At 38.3% G+C, this 20,867-nt stretch overlaps 2 long non-coding RNA genes across 2 annotated transcripts in view; one reads left to right on the top strand and one right to left on the bottom strand.

Annotated features, from left to right (window-relative positions):
* Nucleotides 1-20,867, bottom strand: part of LOC145715952 (uncharacterized) — a 519,543-nt gene that overhangs the window by 440,159 nt on the left and 58,517 nt on the right. The gene's annotated exons all lie outside the window — the stretch shown is intronic.
* LOC145723718 (uncharacterized) overlaps nt 5,526-20,867 on the top strand; it is a 44,469-nt gene continuing 29,127 nt past the window's right edge. The window contains exons 1-2 of the long non-coding RNA XR_014148973.1: nt 5,526-5,686; nt 16,741-16,904. This is a non-coding gene — a long non-coding RNA (uncharacterized LOC145723718). The remainder of the gene's footprint in view (nt 5,687-16,740; nt 16,905-20,867) is intronic.

The raw sequence follows: 20,867 nt of genomic DNA on the forward strand, positions 1-20,867 counted from the left end.
TTACTTATTCTCTCATTTGTCATGTGGCGATAGTATGGAGCAGTTTTTCTCTTTTCAAGGCAATTATTACTCGTATAATTTAGACAGCAAAATGTGTTTCAAATTAAATTTAAAACCCATGGGCAAGAGATTGATGTTTGAAATATATCTAAAATAAGTCTGCCTGCGATGCTGTGATTATTTTGGGTTTGGAATCCTTTAACATACTAATGTTAATTATATATTTTTCATAGTCAGTTCCAAGGCATTGGTGTTCCATCTCTGTTTTGCTAATATAATTGTTATGCAGGAAAGGGTCAGGGATGCTGTTAGAGATTCATTTTATATGTGTCATCTTTTTGGCTAATTATCTGAATAATAGGCTTCCCAATTCTCTATCTTGACCTGTATTGTAAATAAATCAGGCACACAGTCAAAATGGTTAGATTTGTTAAAATGGAGGGCTGGGTCTAACGTGAGGTAAGTGAGGCAGGAGAGGAGTGTGAAAAACGTAAGGAAACACAGTCTCAGGATTGTGCAAGTTGCCTCTTTCACCTCATCCTCATCCTGGCTCTGTTGAAATGTTATAAGCTAGACTGGGAGATGTTCACATGTATCAGGTTAGAAAATGAGACAGTATATGTACCAACTATGTGACTGAGAATATGTACCAAAATTAATAGTATATGTACCAACTGTGGGATTAAGAAAAAGCTAGAAAGAAAAGGAAAAATAAGAACTGACTCTTTAGCAGGGCTGCCAGATTCGCCTTCTTTCTTTACTCCCTCAGGAAAGGTATCACCCACAGCATGCAGCACTGGTTTGTCCCAGGAAGCCTTCTAGGACATTGGGGAGAGCACCTGGGACTCACGGTCATGTCCTTGAGTGAGTTACTCTTGACTGTTGAAAATCAAAATATCATCATCTCCAAGGTCCTTTTCTGCCAGGTGGTTCTGTGTCTAAGACATTTCCTCACTCGTGATTACTCAGTAGGTTCTGCTCAGTAGGGCGGAGCAGAAGGCCTGCCTGGGCAACTATGACATGAGTGAGGTTTGTTTTCAGCCATCCTATCCTCTTAATTTTGTTCCCACTTTTCATATTGATGGTTCCTTTTTCCAGTTCTTTCAAGCTCCAGTTGCCCTCATGGGTCCCTCATTCCCTTACTCATAGGGTGGATCTGAATCCTGTTGTTGCCAGCGTGGAAATGACTCTTGGCAATTTGAAATAGTATTCCTCTACAGGGAATGTGCATTTGGGAATGCACAAGTAAGACTTGGGTTGTTAGTAAATGGGCGGAGAGGTGGGCAGATTGGACATGGATTTAGAACAGGTAAGCTCCAAGTTCAGCTCCAAATGAGGGTGACAATGTTTGATCTAAGGACAAAGACTAGATCTCCTCTGACCTTATTCAAGGTTTGGCAAAAGGGGCCGATACTCAGAGTGGTAAGGCTTACCTCAAATCCCCATAAGGACTTGTAGCAACTTACTGGGTTAGAGCCACTAAGATTACCCCTCATTATTGCATATTAGGCAATATAGTATTCAATTTTAGTTCTGCTTTATGCATTTGAAACTTGTTTCCTCTAAGATTATAAATGAATTGAGGTCATGTATCTCCCATTTCACCTGGTACAATGCTAGGAAGGTAGCAGGTGGTCAATGTTTGTTCACTTTAATTGATTTTATTACATACAGGGTGTATTTTTCTCACATACTTATGTAGCCTTCATACTATTAATGTTGTTCCTGCTTATAAAGATAATATTTAACACTTAGTTTCTTTGAAGGAAATGACTTTTGAATCTCTCCTGTTTTTGCAATAATTGTATTAGAATAACTCTTCCAGCTCTTAAATCTTATGTGGTTTAACTGAATTATCAAGAGACTTCATTCTCCATCCAGAGACAATCCAATGTATTTTTTTTCCAGCCCATTCTACCTGCATTAGCTCCTATAGGAATTTTTTTTTTTTTAATAGCAATCTGAGTTCTTTAGAAGCTCTGCTTGGGCTACACATCACCACCACTTGGCAGTTCAGTTATTAGCAGGGTGATTCTCAGTAACTCCCCCAGCTATACTCCTCCCTTGCCAAAACAAACAAACAAACAAAACACCAACAAAAGCATCTTCCAACATAGGGCTTTGGTTACTCTTAAAGTACCACGTGCAGATAATATAACCACATGATCACATGTTCCCTCCAGGAAAGTGCTTGCAGTAGAATTGAGTTCTGTGTGTTTGTTTTAACCATGCAGTGCCATCTGGCATATTTCGCATAAAAATGAAACTGCTTTCATGGCTCAGTAGATGCCAAAATGGAATTGTATAACAGTAATAAGGCCTTGTCTGGTTCATGAATATACCTTAGGTGCTGTTTCAAGCATGAAACTATAGATGATGCGAAAACAGTTTTTTTCTCTTCAGAGGTGAAGAATATACTAAAAGTGAAGTCACTCACTTCTGCGAGCTTAGATCCTGGCCATGATTTTTAATGTGGAGAAAAATAATTGCAAATTCTTTGTCTATGATTTTTGAAATGTAACTCAAGGCTTTAATTTAACTCTGGGTTTATGCCTCCCCAAAATAGCCGGGGGAAGGGGGGGAGGAAGAAAACATTTAGACTAAAAACTGGATCTTTTGTCTTCATAATGAAAAAAAAAGTTGCAAAATGTCTAAATGTCTAGAGCTTTAGGGTTTCTAGAATATATCAAATACATAGATGATTGACAGAATTTCCTCCTTTTTTCCCTATTATTTCCCTTTAATGTCATACGGCCAAATCCCAAGCCATGTCCTCTCTTCCACCTTCCCTAAGCACTCTATACACCTTAAGGAAATGAATCTTAATCCATCCAACCTCCAGGGTGCTGATGTAGGTTTAAGGAATTTTAGAACACTGTATCAATTCCAGTGGGACAGATCACATTGGTTGAGGAGGTGCCAGAGATAGAAATAATTCTTCATGGTTAAAGGTATTTGTAGAAAATTTGTGCATCTCTACCATGCTGTACAACCTACTAGTATATTCTCCTCTGTCTATAATAACTTATTTTCTGGCAAACTTGGGACTCAACATTTCTCATGGTTGATATTCAGATTTACATAAAAGTGTTCTTTTAATGCACACTTAAGCATCTCATACATACTTGTATTTCTTTCTAGCATTATTTTAGGCCCAGTAGAGTGTCGTAATAAACCTTTCCCTATGTTCTCAGGACCAATCTCTATAGCATCCAAGCAAGTTTCAAATCTTTCAAGTCATTTATCAAGAACTTGCTGCAGTACAAGTGTAAGTGCAATCAGAAATAGCCATGTTTCTACTTTTCTGGGCAACTCACCTCCAATGTGTACTTGTCCCTTTGCATGCAGTAATGAAGTCATTAATATCTCAAATGGCACATTCTTATAACATATGATGGAACTTTATGTCATACAGCTATGAGAGATGCTTAGAAATTTAGTTTGCAAACTAGGTTTCTTATTTGCTTTGTAATCTAATACTGGGAACCTGGATAAGAGATCACTCCACACCACTTATTTGTCTCTTTCAAGAGGGGCTATTTCACCCCAATGGCTGCAGGCATTTTCTGATGTCTGTTGCTGCAGAAAGCTGCACATGTTGGTTCTGTCAAGCGCTTGTCTACATAGGGTTTGTGGTAATAATTGTCGTTAAAAATGTCTCTGAGCTGGATACAAATGAACTGAGGCTTCCTTTCACTTGCAATCAAACTTCAAACTATGTGAAGCTGTAGATTTGCCAGGGATTAGAATTTAGTAAATGTTCTGCAGGAATTGATCTCAATCTCAGAGGTCTTTGGAGAACTATCACTTGAACTTTAGAATACCTGTTCTTCCTTCCAAAACTTCCTATGTAGGAAACAGTTTTCTTCTACCTGTAGTGCCTAGAAAAGAGTGAAAAATTGTGTAGGCTCTTGCATAGGACCTTATAGCTGGGGATGAAAGCTGATAGCAATATTAATCTTTTAGTAATTTAGTTACAAGCTTGTCATTCATATATAACTTGTGGTTATTACTCTGAGTTTTATAGTTCAATTAGGCTTTCAGGGTATAAAGATTATAGCAGATTGGCAGAGCCTACTCATTATCCTGTTTTGCTAAGCCTCTATCCATTTTAGGAAATCTATTCCACCCCTGTGAACAAAAACGACCCTGCTTAAAAAAAGCGGCATTGAGATCCCAGTGAGACATAGTCATAAAGCCACCATTTTGTTCCCTTTCAGGACCATAAATGGCCTTGCAGATGAAGTGCCCAATTTGAAGCTGATCTTGAGGGAATGGCATCATATATGCAGACTTATAGATTGTCTTGGAGATGAAATGGCTGGGTTTTCACCTGATTTTGTACTGATGAAATCACATCCGCTTGAGAGCCAGAAAAAAAGTCACCATGGCCAGAGGAGAATACACTTACGATATGCAATGTGGCACAGACTGGAAGAGATTCAGTAGTGAAAATTATTTACTCATGTTTTTCCCCTTCCACTTCCTCAACTGATATGCTGCATTAAAGACAAGTGTGGAATAATCTGTGAGAACTGATAAAGAGGTTTGAAATTCTGAAGACTACATCAATGCCCCATTGGATGGCATTTAAATGTTTTAAATTCAGTATCGCAAAATGTGCAGGAGGTGGGGGGATGGAACAGGGACTGTTGGAGTATTGCTCAGGTTTTGTCAACATGACCAAATAAGAGGATGATAAAAGAGACCACTATAACCTGGCAATGATGTACAGAAATCCAAATTCTTTAGATAGCAACATCTGGGCATTTAGCATTGGCATAAAAATATTTTCTAATGGTATGAAATTTTTGTTTTTTTCTCTAGATATTTTAGAGATGTGTAGTCCCAGAATTAGACTAAAATCTCCAAATAGCATTGTAGGATTTCTACCAACTATTTACTAAATACATCATCATTCATTCATTCATTCATTCAGTTAACAAATGTGTAGTGAGCACTGACCAAGAACTATTCCAAATGCTGCAGGTCCACTGGTGAATAAGTTATACTGGATCCTTCTCTCTTGAAGCTCATATTCTTCTCTCAGTAGAAGGAGGATGCAGGGAAAATTTCTGCCCTGAGAGTATGCTTGATAAGCTCACCTCTCTCTTCTCCAACATCCCATTGGCAGTAATCAGGGGCAGCCAGCTTTATATTCATAAATCTACCAACCCCTAACTTTATCAGTGCTTTATATTGGTCCAACAAAGTACTTTTACACATTTTCCCACTTATGCCTCATCTCCTGGTTAAACTATTGGTTGACTTTCTAATGTCATTTTTAGAAATTATTTTGATTTTTTCTATAAGCTCTATTTAATTCTTTTCCAAGTATATCTCATTCATAGGCTCCTCTTTGTTATACTTTAAATAGATAATTTTATTTATGTAACTGTATTGAGCATAATTATTTTAGGGCAAGCATTTGATAATTCTAATGTTTGCAGTCTTTCTGTGTCTGTTTCTCCTTTTTTGATATTGTATGTTTTTTTTTTAAAGATTTTATTTATTTATTTGACAGAGACAGAGAGAGCAGAAACACAAGCAGGGGGAGTGGGATAGGGAGAAGCAGGCCTCCTGCTGAGCAGGGAGCCTGATGTGGGACTCGATCCTAGGACTCTGAGATCATGACCTGAGCCGAAGGCAGCCGCTTAATGACTGAGCCACCCAGGCACCCAATATTGTGAGTATGTTTTATGGAAGATACTTTGTGGGAATTCTTTTGGGGGACCAACTTTAAGATGCTTTCCATTTGTTTATGATAAGTAACTTCTCATTCTAAACTAATTTTTAAGCTCCACATCCCCCCACCCCCGATCCATGTGAACAGTGTAAATTCTGGCTGTAACTCATGTGAATCAGACTCATAAATTCTCAGGGAACCATTTCTACCTGTCCCTTCCCTCCACCCAGAGCCAAGATGGAACAGCATGTCTTCATTGTCTCCTTCAACAGAAACTTTTTCCCTAGCTTATCTCCTTTCATGGAAGGTGTTGCATTCTGCAGGTCCTGTCTTTATGTGAGATCATCCTCTGAAGATACACCATCCTTCCAGGCCAGTTTTGGTATCTTTATGACTCAGCTCAGATGTTACCTCTTCAAACAGTCCTTTCCTGACTGTCTAAAGTAGACCTCCTGGTCACGTCATCCTATTATTATCTTCATACCCTTACCAATACCTGAAACTATCTAGTTATCTAGTTCATGATTTTTTTTCTATTAAAATTCAGCTTTCCCAACCAAGACTATAAACTGCACAAGTTTGTTTGTTTATTTTTTATTTATTTATTTATTTATTTATTTATTTATTTATTTATTGTTGCAATCTCAGTGCCTGAGAGGGTGCTTGGACCAAAGGAGGCCCTCAGAGAATGATATTGAATTAGAAATTGATGGAATGAGCTAATAGGTTAATACTATGTTTCACCATACCACTCTTTCTTTAAAAAAAAGAAAGAAAGAAAAAGCACAAGGGTTGGTTACAACTGGAATAACTTTTGTGCTTTGCAATTGTTTACCTTGTTTCAATTGCCCTTTGCTCTCTTCCTTCTATTTTGTTCTGGGGGTTCCCTCACACCTCAGCTGGATTGAATGGAAAGGCAGGCTGAATGAGGACTGACAGCAGTCAGGCCTTCCACTGCATGATGGGTGTCTGGGATAAGATTCAGGTGTGTACTATGACTTGCATCCCTTAGTATTTGTAGCAAGGCCCTGCTGACAGATGTGTGTACTTGAGGAGGTAAGGGCAGGATATGTGCTAACTCCCCATATTTGATGGAGCGACTCTCACTGACTATGAAATGATGCACTATCACCCCTCTAAGGAGGCAATGGCTGCTTCCTGCCTGTCCCAGATGATTCTAGGCTAAGGAAAATGGAACTTAAAGCAGCAGTTTTACTGGATATGCAGAGAATGAAGTATTGGAATTCATGTAGCATATGGCCAAAAATGTAGTGAAAATAAATGAAAACTTAACCAAATTCTTCACCATGAAGAATAAGTATGCAAGTAGCAAACTCCTGAATATCAGCATGATTGCTCAGCTGAACTCAAAAGACATCCAAGAGTTTGCCTCATTTCTGATGGGATGATTCTACGCCACCATGACTCCTGAGGAAGAGTACTTCTGTGCACTCTGTATTGCTGACTAAGTGCCCCTTTGGTCATCAGTCTTGGCTGGTGGCTTAGTTCTCTCCAAAGAGGCAGAGAGTATGCGGATTCTATTAATTATAAGAGATACCCCATGATATGCCAGCGTCTTGCCTCCTGTTCCTTTCCTTTATTTTTATTTTTTTATTTTTTTGGCTGTAAATTTGGGCTTCTGTCCCTCTTTCCATTTCTCGGTGGACTAATCCCAGTTTGTAACTTTGACCATATAACGATGTAGCTGCAGCTATACCTGGCTGACTTCAGACCCCTTTATGGCAGCTTTCATGTCTCATCCCAGGTTCCCAACTGGAATGCCCACTTCTTGTTTCTTTTATCACTGTTACGACTTGCCTTGATCCTCTCTTATTTGACAGTAAAAGATGAATTTAGGAGGAAAACAAAAACAAAACTTGTCTAAATGAAATAAGTCAGAGAAAGACAAATACTGTATGATTGCACTCATATGTTGGAATTTAAGAAACAAAACAGATGAACATAGGGGAAGGGAAATGAAAAATAAAATAAGATAAAAACAGAGAGGGAGGCAAACCGTAAGAGACTCTTAACAATAGAGAACAAACTGAGGGTTGTTGGAGGGGAGGTGGGAAGGGGGATGGGTTAACTGGGTGATGGGCATTAAGGAGGGCACTTGAAGTAATGAGCACCGGCTGCTATATGCAACTGATGAATCACTAAATTCTACCTCTGAAACTAATAATACACTATATATTAATTAAATTGAATTTAAATAAAAATTTTAAAAAGTTCACTTAGAAATTTTAAAAAAACCTGGTCTTGTTACGTATTTTAAAATAAAAGCATACTATTAAAATTGCATAACCTCTTTAAAGTAAATGTTGAAAACAAATGGAAACATAGAAGGAAAACAATTACTTATAATCTAGCCACCCAGTCACAGTGATAGTATTATTTCCTTTTGGTCCTTTTATAACGATTAATTTTATTTGCCCCACTCTGTGTGTATAATGATGCTAATTATGCTGTATATACCATTTTGAATCCTGATTTTTTCAATTATATCTTTAAAAATACTTGAATATGGTCTATAATGGCTGCATAGTATTCCAGTAAATGGATATACATTAATTTCCTTAGGCTTTCACTTACTATGAACATTTGCATTGTTTAACAGGTCATATGTTCATGTAAATGTTTATAGGCCTATTATATAGTCCATATCATGTGTTATATCAGATCCCACTCCTGGGAAATGAATCAATCCAGCAAAACCTATCATTAGTTGAGGTGAGAGTTGGCTGTAAGATGCTCTAAGGAACTGTGCTTTGTAATGGATCACATCCTGGGAGGCAGGGGGAGGGGGGGGACACAGAGGCTCACATACACTGAACTGGGTGTGTGCAGACATACGCATATGCGCAGAGCCTGGAAGGGATCCATTTGGGGGTTGTAACACACAAAGCATGGTAGGGATTCATTCTTTGCTATAAGGGAAACACGTATCTATACTTCTCTAAGAAAAATTTTGTAGTTCAAGGAAATCCCCAAATTCCAATTTACTGAGGTAGTCAAGTAGAAATAAAAATAAAAATTTTGTATTTCTTTTGTATTTCTAATAAGATCCAAAGTGTTATGTTTGGATTTGCAAATTTATGAAGGAAAGTTACATTTTAAAGTGAAATTGCTTCTGTGTCGAGGACATCATTATTGCTTGGACGTTCATAAAAAAGAAAAGATTTATTATTCTTAAAAGTGTGAGATCAGGTTTGGCAGTGATTCCCCTTTATATGATACAGATATTTCAGAGACTTTAAATTCAGAATTAAATAGCTTTATGGGATACACAAAGTGAAAGTAAGATTAGATTATCTTGATTTTAGGAATGTTCTTAAGGGTGTCCTAAGTAAGCCATAATTTTTTTGAAAGTAAATCATTTCAGCATTTCTCTGTAAGACTTATGCTAAAAAAAATGAAAAATCAAATCTGTAGGGGGCAATAATCTGGTCCTGATGGAAAAAAGAAATACAGCTCTGTTTTATGAAATATCTTCGCTATACTGACATGGAAGTGACATCATGTTTTAAAATATCCTTCCGGAGTAGCATAAATGAAAACATATTTTTCTCTGACTTCCTTCCTTCTAACTGCTCTTCACCCTGTCTTTTGTCTTTTTGCTCTTATCAGCCATTTTTTTGGTCCCTTCTTTGCCCCTCAGCCCTATCACTTTGATCTGCGTTTCCTTATAATTCTCACTCCATTCTTCTTTAATTTGAAACTTCCTTCTTTACTTCTCTAGCATCTTTTCTCTCCTGCACTGAATCCTTCTTTTAAATCAAACAGTCACATTGATTGTGATAAAGGAAAACAGTGTCAGATATTGCCCTCTGACCATAAATAACAACAAACAAAACAAAATGAAAACACAGCTGCAGGTATTAAGATGTTTTTCTCATTTTAAGAGAAGAGTTTTGCTGGATGTCTTTGATCTGTGTGGCTTTACTGTAGACTATCTGCTTTTGAAGAGTGAACAATGATGAATGCTGCTATTTACACTTATGATTGATATTTTTATTCAAATAACTTCTCATTGACTGAGTAAACTTACAAAGCTGACTTCTCCATCAGAATAAGGAGACTGGTTAGGTTCAATCAGTCAAGGCTTCCTAGAAGAAGGAGATGCCACCCAAGATGGTTAAATAATAAATAATATCTTATATCAGGGATGTCATTTATATGCCCCACTCCTATACTTGGCTCTCATGACAGACATCACTAATCAACCATAGCGCTCTTTCCTGCTCAACATGGATATGGTTCCAAACTCCTTCTAAGCATTACAGATGTGACTAGATGTATTACTTAAGTTGAAATCGATTTGTCCTCCCTGCTTTAGATAAGGTCATTGTATATCCCTAATGACCTTCCATCTCCTATGACCTATGAGGTAGGTATTATATTAAGGATTTTACAGGAGGAAATTTTGCAACTGAGAAGAATTTAAGTAACTCACCAACATCACACAACTAGTCATAGGAATACTTCAGTTCTTTTTATGGCAAGATCAATATTTCTGTTCTCTACAGTTGTTTAAGAGCTAATTGTGGACATTTGCCTCAGAACTCCTAAAAAAATAGCTAGCAAATGGTAAAAGAAAATTCTAGTTGTGCTGGGAAAATTCTTGTTCCAGGGCCACAGCAAAGTGTCACTGAGGGTTGGTGTTGAGTGTAAGTAAAATAGGTGCCATCTACTTGCAGTGAATAGTAAATTCTAAAAATGGAGCCTAATACTTCCCTGAAACTATCCTCAAATCAACACCTGCATGCAGACACATTCACCTCCAGTGCTTGTCATCTCAGTGATATTTCTTTAGATTTGGGGATTTTTTTTTAAAGCTAGTCACTACTGTTGAACCAAGAAACCAATTTGATTTGTAGCACTTAATGGAAAAAGGTATATCTGATCATTTTGTTACATTAGAAATCTAAAACAGTGCTTAAAGGAAGGGAATAATCAGAGAAATGATATTATTTTAAAAGCTTGAAGGGTTACTCAGGAGGGCAGGCTTAGAAGTGGGTGATTCCAAAATGGCCACTGAATTCATATAGAAGAAATATGAGCTTTTCAATTTTAAAGACGACTGGCCCTACAGCAACCCAGGGAAGACAACCCCTGCCCCGATACTCTCTCTTCTAGGTCCCAATCTCCCTGTCCCTTTTTCACATAGTGACAGAAGGACACTACTTTTTCCAAACAATCTGGGCAGAGATCTTCCCTTTCCTGCAACAACCCCCCCACCCGCCGCCCCAGCATTTAAAAGATGAGCTACATATTCTTTAGAATATTTTAAACAGGTCTTCCATAGCTTTGCATATTTGCATAATGATAAAATTCACTTCTTAGTTATTTTCCTTAACAAGCTGAAAAATGCCATGCAAACATAAAGTGGAATCAGCAAGGGGCTAATACATATTGCCCATTTGATCTTCACTATACTTCATCAAGTTACTTCACCTGAATCCTAGTCCAAAGCACTTTTCTTCTCCATTGTCACAAATCAAAAAACAATGTCTTAGAGTAAATATGACATTTCAAGAGACATCCTATTGTTCTTCATACTAGACCACACTTCGTGAGCCCCTGAGCCGAGGGCAGATGGTTAACTGACTGAGCCACTCAGGCACCCTGGAAATTTATAGTTTAGAAAAATTTTTATTTTGAAGAGAATAACACTTGTGTAAGAGTGCAAAATATTATATATACCATATTTTTATGCTGATGCCTCAGTATTATATCCATATAATTTTAATGAATCTCTTCTCAGAGAATTATTTGTAGAAATGTGTTGTTTAAAAATCGATTATGTGAAAATTAAGGCCTTCTCTGTATCTCATTCTACTGGAAATTAACAAATTTGAAAATTAATATCTATATTATTCATAATCTCTTAAAGAGATGGAAACTGAATTTAATTTTAGAAGATGAGATTTGCTAATTGATCCCTCTAGAGTAAACAAACTGAGGAAATGAGAATATAAATAAATTTAAGAAAAAGGACTTATGTTGTAATACATATTTATAAAAAATGCATATTATACATGACTCTTGTGTATTCTAAGAACTTATTCATTTCTGTGGCTTATAAGCCCTCTTTCAAAGTAAAAATCATATTTGTTTATGTCAACATTGTTTACTATTTGTTTATGTGTTATTTGTTATGTGAACATTAGAGTTAAATATTCTTTTGAAACGAAATAATTGCTAGTTTTTCCCAGATCCAGAAATCCAAACACAAGGAAATAAAACCCAAGGCTTTGTATGCCCATGAGTGCATGTAAATCTTTAATTTCTGAGAGACTGAACAATAGCGAGTGATAAGCTGTAAGCGAGCAAATGGTTAGCATGTTTTCTCAGGGTCCCTCGCTGGGGAGTTGGCATATATTCATCAGAATCAAAAACAGCTTCCTGTTTCCCTTAGAGGAGCTTCCAGTTCTTAAAGAGCAGATGGGGTAGAAGTAAATATGCAACATTCACAGGTAACTAGAGAACTACAAAACTATGTTTGGGGCAGCACATAAATCGGTACATGTTTCTTTTGTTAAAGAACAGATTAGCTTTCATAGTTACTTTCTAGATCCACTGAAAACAAAAAACAAAACAAAAAAAAACAACACAACCACTCATACCAAGCTACAGCTGCTTGGGTCTCATCATCTTCTTGATCAAACTGAGAGTCTGCATCCTTACTTTCAAGATTCTAGCTTTCTATTTCTATGTACCAATCTGAGGATCTGTAAAGCAGATGTTCTCCTGGTATAAATCCATGTGCCTTGAATTACTTTAGCCCCTCTCAGTAAATCAACCCTCTCCATCCCTTTCCAGGAAGCATTCCTTTTGGTAAATGTGAACACAGTTGACTACTATACACTGGGAACTGGGATGAAGAGAACCAGCAGTAGGGCATTGTCCTCCAGTCTCCCCGACTAGTACCAAAAATATCTTTGATCTTTGAAATGAACTAATCAAAATATATTCTTTTACAATGGAAACAAACAAACAAACAAAGACAAGAGAGGGCGTTGGATGCCAAATGACTTACTGACTTATCCAAGTTACCTTAGGACAGAGTCCACAACTGGTCTGTTTTGAGATGGAGGCAGCTGTGACCTGTGCACCTCCTCTGTTCCTCCCAGGCATTTCTAGTAGAAGGGACGTGTGACAACACCTGCCACCATGACCCCTCTCCTACAGCGACTGATGAAGAAAGAATGTCTTGCCCATCCCTGTCTTGCACTACAAGCAGATGTATATCATCTGCTCACACTCCCACCCCAGGCCCACAGAACTCCAATTTTTAGGGAATTTCCCTTTAGAGAATAAAATGGAGATTGTCTGCTAAGAAAATCTTAGAACTTGTGGGAACAAAGGTATTCTCTAGGTTGGCCAGATATACTCCTCAACTTGCTAGAAAATGATCTGACTCTTAATTTTACTTTCACAGTGTGACTATTGTCACTGTCTGCGGGTGCCTGGAAAACCTAATTAGACACAGGGGGTGAACATTTTGCTTTCAGTCAAGGGAATATTCCTCCTGGATAAATCACTGTGGGACCCTAAAAAATAATGGTGTTTGGCTTGATTTTAAAAGAACTGAATGAGCCCTCAGATTGTTTGGCTTCATTTGATATTTTAACACAGGATACAATCTATAAGATATATGGTTGGCAAATCTCTTTCTTTCTTGAGGGTAGGTTTTATTTGAAACAAGCGTTCTAAACAACAAGGATCTGTTTGGCCAAAATTAGAGTATAGCTATGTATCCTATACTAATTTTCTGTAGTTCTTTTTATATGATGAGAGAAATAAATTTTTCCTCTTCCTTCCTTGTAACACTGAATGTTTTGAAGATGATGCTGCCCTTTAGCAAGAGAGGCTCAAGACACTTATTATTTGAAAAGCTGGCTTATATCTCTATTTGCTTGAATCTTACTATATATTCATTTTACGGAGGTCTCTTCCCTGTAAGTGGATACTTGGGTAGAGTTATAGTTGTATGGTGGCCACAGAAATGCTCCAATCTAACTCTTTGGGTCTGCTTGGGATCCACCTTTCCCTTGTGTGGCTAAAGACCCTGTTTGCCAGGCCCTGGCTTTTTGGGCCTTGCCCGTCTGTGGACAGAGACAGCTCCTTTGCTTAGGCTCAGCTCTACCCAGCATCTAATCTGGTGCTGAGCAGATCAAAGAACACTTGGGGAGTCTCTTCTCCAGTGATGAGTGGGGTCCAAGTTAGACATGTTTATGCAATCTGATGTTCAGAGTGCCAAAGTAAGCTTACAGATACATCTTTATGGGGTTTCAGGCCCTCTCTAAGCCCTGCTTTGTTGGTCTGGTCTCAAGTTGGGGTTTAGTATCTCAGTTCTCTTGCAAGGATTGGAGATTGAACTCCAGCTCTCACCTTCTCTGGTGCCTGCTGATGGTCTCTGTGAGGAGCCTGGATTCTGTCCTCAGCATCACCTCGTCCAGATCTCAATGAATTTATCTCTACCTCCTGTTTATCCTGCACTGAACGACAATGTTTTCATCCCAACTACCTTCAAAACTTGCATGGAACCCATGTTTATGCCTTCAAGCTTCGTGTACCAAATTGAATTGACTTAGATTTTGATGCCAAACTTTCTCAAGTCCAAGCTCACTCATTCTCCGACAGGTGTGTTGGACAGGTGGATAACCTGGATAACCCTCTTCTCACTTCTTCTTGCTGATCACACATAGTCTGTTCTTCTTCATCTTTCCAAACTCTGACTTTGCAGGGTGCCCACACTAAAGGGATGGGGAGCTATGCTTTATCTTCTTATGGATAAGGGTAAATAGATCAGAATTTGGAATTCTCCTGCATGGGAGAGTTATGTGTTCTCCCTATTTATTTGTTTATTAAATCATTCATCTAAATAATATGGATTTATGGGTGTTTTCCTCTCTTACAACTAAATCAGGTATTCCTAGGGAATTAGAACTGATTCCTGCTTCTGTCGATCTCTCTGCCTGACAAAGAACAGATGCCCCCAAAATAGTTAACATATTAATATTATATATTATTTATATATAAAATAATAGTTAATAGAACTAAAATAAGAATTAAGCTCATAATATCTGTAGTGATAGCCCAAAGCAGCCCAACTGGTCTTCTGATATGAACTTATTAAATTTAACTGCCTTTCTCATAAAGATGTCCAAAATGGAAAGATCCTCAGAAATCATCTAATCCAACCCTCTCATTTACAGATGGTAAAACTTAGGACTGGAAAAGAAGTATATGGACCCATATGTGGGATGAGAACCCACTTTTCCTAACTTCCAGTGTGTTATCTTTAGATATAATGCATGCAGTGACACCAACTACGGTGTCTAATGCCCTTGAACCAGGCTGGTTGAATTTATATCTACAGGCAAAAGAGAGCCATCAAAGAAATTCTCTCTGTTCCGTTTTTGTTTTGTAAAGTGAACTTTAACTTTCCCCTGATCTCTGAGGCAGAAATGAGAGTGGATGGGTAAGAATGATGTTAGGGTGATCAGTTTAAAGCAGACCAAATGAGAGCCACTAAAGGCCTGAACCAAGCTGGTGGCAGTGGAAAAAGAAGAGTGGATATACTGAAAGGCATTTTAGAAGGAGAATTAGTGTAATCTGTTACTAGTTAATGTGGAGGGTGAGGAAGTAGGAGATGCTTAAGGTGACTATGAGGTCCCTGGCTTGGGCAGCTAGATGGAAGGTGATGTCACTAATCAAGACATAGCAGGTTTGGAGAGGAAGATGAACTTGTTAGGTGTGAGATAGTTGTTAGACTCCTTGTAGTTCCAGGAGTCAGCATATGTGTGGAGCTTAGAAAGAAATTTAAGTCCAAGGTATTTATCTAAGGGTTAATGTCAATTGACTGATGAAGTCTTTGGAGGTGGTGGTATCACCTAAGAAAAGCAGGGTAAAGACAGAGGACTGAACACCAAAATTCCTGAGGGACAGAAGACATAGGAGGCAACAGAAAACAAGGAGAAACTATCTGAGATCCAAATGTGCAGTAGTGTGGGGAAGTGTGGTGAAGAGGGATGGTGAGCTGGTCAAATTCGGCAATGAGGTCAAATCAGATGAGGATTAAAGAGGTTGTGGGGATGACAGTACTCACTCAGGTCACGGACGACCTTAGCTAGAGTCATTCTGGTGGAAAGGTACAGGGCTTTACATAAAAGAACCAGACACTGCAGAAATGGAGAGCTAGATCAATATACACCTTTGCATTATGTTTCTTCCTGGCCCACACTCTCTTCATTTCCAAAGATTACAATAACGTAAGAAAAGATTTAAGTTAAATAGGAAGAATGTCTTAATTGTTTTTTGTTTTTTTTTAGATTTTATTTATTTTTTGACAGAGAGAGACCCAGCAAGAGCGGGAACACAAGCAGGGGGAGTGGGAGAGGGAGAAGCAGGCTTCCCGCTGAGCAGGGGGCCCGATGCAGGGCTCGATCCCAGGACCCTGGGATCATGACCTGAGCCGAAGGCAGACACTTAACGACTGAGCCACTCAGGCGCCCCTGTCTTAATTGTTTTTATGAGACATAGGAATAGATTAATGGGGTTTTGAATTTCTCATTTGGGAGAGTTTCAAGAGTAAAGATGCAGATATTTCAAACTGGAGTTAAGTTAGTCTTATTTGAAGAATGCCTCTGAATTCCCCTTTAAGTCTTTGGCTCTTACTCCATTAAGAATGAACATATAAGGCTACAAGGAGAGTGTTTTCATTTTTGCAGAGCACTTACGGGATAAATTTGCCTCTCTGAAAATATTGAATTTGCTAACTAGTTGATTTATTCAGAGGTCCCTGAATATTTCAGTGTGCAATCAATTGTACTTTTAATAAACCATAAACCATGTTTACTGCCTCATTTATTGAATTTAATCGAAGTGATCTGATGGGTAACTAGTACAGTGCTCTGATACACTTCAGACACTGGGTCTGCTTACTGGAGAAGATAATATAGCAAGATGACAGGATGATCTTATTCTTGAAAAGTGTGACAAAGCAGAGTAAAGTAAAAGATTTCTTGTTTGTTTGTTTGGGGCAGAGTTTTTCTGGAAGATAGAAGGCCAACACTGTGAAAACCTTCCTGTGGCTCTTCCCGCCTTTCAAGCAGATGCAAGAGACACAAGATTCCTATTGAAGAATAGCCTTCACAGCTCCTCACAGCCTCACTGCTGTGTCTGCCCAGAGGTGTAAATAGATTCAAAGGTCATCTGCTTCTTAATATCCCATTTCTCTTCTTTTGGAGTGGTTTCAGTTAGAGTTTGAAGCATTGAGATGAGGCAGCTCCCCAGTCAATCTGAGAGAATCAAAAGAGCCCTTATACCTCCTACAGAGCCTTTTGCAATCTTCTGGGTCTTAACACTCCAAATGATTTGATTATGTTTGGTTATAATTGCCATATTGATTGAAGTTAGAGGTGGCCAGGAAGGGTCGAACTATGCTTTATGTCTCCTTGTAGTCACATAGATCAGAGTTTGTTACTTTCACATTACCTGCAGGAAGGAATCGCCAGCATCTTTCTAAAAACAAAATGCACTGCAAAAAAATTTCATAGGCCTAAAGAGAACTTTGAAAAAACTAGTTGGCATAGTAATAATTTGATTTTCATGAAGCAGTTTCCTTTAGTGAATAAATAGCACTGTGTTTACACACAGAATGAAGATCACTGAAAATCTCTTTATTTGGTTTTGACAAGTTCACTGAAAAATTGACAAGAGAAACATTTATTTTAGATAGCACTGGCCAATCCAATAAAGATCCTGCTGAACTAAATTTTTAGGTTTTATTTTAAATACAAATAGACCCACAGACTGGGGAGGGGCAGCTGTTTTCAGTACTTTTTTTATACATGAGCCTTGGGTTAAAGAAGAGTCTCACATGAAGGATCAAGTTGGCATTTTGACGGTTCCTCATTTTGCACTTGGAGTCCAACAATAGCAGGGGAAATCTACACCCTAGTGAACATTTAGCACGGTTCTACTCCCATGTTGTACACACTCAATACAATGTTCCAGAAAGAAGTTAATGAAAAGAAGTGGGGTAATATAAAATGTGATGATTAAGTGACCCACAGCTTTTCCATTTCTAGGGACTTCACAATATGTAACATCTCCAAGATCACTCACTATCTCTGGAGAGGGAGCAGAAGACATGCATGGCCCTGAACCTTGAGGTTTCCTGCCAAAGTATTCTCTGGGACTGATTGCCTCTGATCCAGCTAGGGCTTCAAAGGCTGCTGTTAGCATGTAACTGTGCTTGTGAATAGGGAAGGGAGAGACAGAAAAATTAAAGAGGAAAAAAAAAGAGTACTTTGCTGGGAAATCCATACTTTCTTAGGGAAAATAGGAAAATAAAATGAGTTTTATGTCATTTTATTTTGAAAATGCATTTTTATTTATATTTATTAACTTCTATAATAATACAATAACTTTGACATGACACTTATTTGTATAGAAGCAAATGTGATTTGACTGAAATGGCATTGTACTCGCTTTGAACAAAGCAAACAATTGACAAAAGATGGAGGAAAGAGAAAACCCTTTTTTTGTTGCCTCACATAAATCATAGCACATTGGAAATAGAAAATGCCTTTAGTGAGAGAGTACTGAATTAATAAATGAATTAAAAAATCCCCATTGAACTACAGGATCTTTTATAAATACAAGTATTCCAAGGATGGGAATTTTGTCTAAGCTCCTACTTTCTATGGTGCCTAGCTTTGGTGGGTAGTCAATCAATACTTTTTGAATGAGTAAACTGCATTCCACAGTCTTAATGACAGTTTACTTGTTTAGAGGGAATTTTTTCAAAACAAACTCCTTTCACAGGCCCAAAAGGAGATTGGGAAGCAGATTACAGTGTGCAAGGGAACTGAGGTCAAACAAGGAGAGAAGGACAAGGGCAGGGCATGCCCAGGAGGCTAGGTGTTCTTGAAGGCTTATTTATTTGGTGAGGTGGCTCAGGTCCAAGAACATCCTGTCTGTGAAACCAGATGACCCTTAGGTATGTGATGCCAGGACACCAGTAACTCCAGTACATAAATAGTCCTTTGGCCCCATTTCATCCTGAAAAACCCTTTTCAAACCCTGAACTTTCTGATGATAAAGACCCATTTTTAGCATCCTACCTAATCCACCAACCGGGAAAACAACCGAACTTCAGCACTGGCTTGGGAAAAATAAGACTTCAGGGTGAAGGGGAAATTTTCCAGTATCGTTCCCAAACACATATGCAATTAAAAAAAAAATAGCTTTCTCTGGAATTTAAATTTTTTTCTACAGGACTTCGTGGAAGTGAGATCTCTGGTGCAAACAGACTTGCATGGCTGCAATGGTTTCATTGCAGGCACATGCACACATGCTTATGAGATCATTTGCAGATTTTGTAAGGGAGGGTGTAGAGGAACCTGGGGAACTTTGCATTACTAGAAAAGTGATGGAAATACTTTGAGGGCTCAGAAAATCTGAAGCCCTCAAAGTTTTGCCCGGATCTCACCATAAGCACTGAGGGTGATCAGACAAACGATGAGGCGGCATTTATGTCTAGGAGAGGCACCTAATTTCCATGCTACACTATACTAATGTGCTCCAGATTTCTTAAAATCCTGACTGCTCTAATTAAGAAACACAAGTTTGCTTTATTCTCCAGGTAGGTGCTTATAAAAGAGAGAAAAGGCTCTCCACGTCTATCTTCTAGTTACCACCTTCGTTTCCCCCTTCCTTCCCTCCTTCTCTCCTTGACTCTTTTCCTGCCTTCATCCATCCATCCCTAAACATTTTCCAAGAAACTACTGTGAAGATGTCACATAATATGAGGTATATAGGACATGATTCCTGCTTTCATGGAAAAAAAGATACAAATAAATATTCAAAATATGCCTGAATATGTTATGTCCTTCATTCCCAGCATGCCTGTCAGAAGGGGTGGTGGAGGAGTGCCTGGGTGGCTCAGTTGCTTAAGGGTCTGCCTTAGCTCAGGTCATGATCTCAGGGTCCTGGGATCGAGCCCTGCATTGGGCTCCCTCCTCATCCGGGAGTCTGCTTCTCCCCTTCCCTCTCTGTGTGCTCATTCTCTCTCTCAAATAAATAAATAAAAATCTTAAAAAAAAAAAAAAGAAGAAGAAGAAGGGGTGGTGGAGGGTGTGGCAGCAACTGGCAAAGGGGATCTAACCTGAAGGATGGGTACATGGACAGTGCAAACAATGGAATAGCTAGACATTTGTGTGCAAGAGGTAAGATATGCTTTTTTTTTTTTTAAGATTTATTTAATTTAGAGAGAGAGAGAGAGAGAGCAAGTGGAGGGTGGGGCAGAGGGAAAGGGAGGGAGAGAATCTCAAGCAGACTCCCCGCTGAGCTTGATCTCACAACCCTGAGATCATGACCTGAGCTGAAATCAAGAGTCAGAGGCTTAACCAACTGAGCCACCCAGTTACCACAAGAGGTAGGGTATTCTTAACAAAGAAACAAAAAGGAACACTAAGTTCATGACTCTGGCATCTTATATAAATTATGAAGGCATCTGTTGAATGTATTTCAAGGGAAAGAAAATTAACATATAAAGGAGAGGAAGCTAACATTGTCCTGGGGATTGTGCACATTTCACCTCCATTATTTCAATGAGGTCTCATAATAACCCTAAAAGGCATGTGTTTTCCCTATTTCTTTTCAGTTGTAGAAACTAAGACTCAGCGAGATTCACACATCGTCTAAGTTAAACTATGATTGTAAACACAGGTCCGTCAGATTCTCACATTTCTTTGGGATTAGGGGGGTTAGAAAAGGTGATAAGGGAATCTGAAAAAAACATAAAAGGGATTAGATAAGGATCTCTTGGGTATTTTCTCACAATGCTAGGAATATGATAGAAATGGCTTTCTTGTTTTTCTAATGTTCTGTTGAACACAACAAATCCAATTATAGTAAAAATTAGACATGTTTCTTGAACATCTTTTAGAGTAACCAAATAGTTAATTTTCCATGATATCCTGAAACTTAACTAAATCCCAACCATCCCAGAGCAGATTCAGATATAACTAGATATCACTACACTGAAAATAGATCATAACCAGTCTAGGAAACACAGTTATGAATCTAATCTAAATCACATTTCATATATGTCCTTTACCAATAAATAAGGTGAACATTTATTGCTTTCCCAAATAGTTAATTG

This window comes from Leptonychotes weddellii, chromosome 10 (genome assembly GCF_054177405.1).
Source record: "Leptonychotes weddellii isolate Sample4059 chromosome 10, ASM5417740v2, whole genome shotgun sequence".
NCBI classification, from domain to species: Eukaryota; Metazoa; Chordata; class Mammalia; order Carnivora; family Phocidae; genus Leptonychotes; species Leptonychotes weddellii.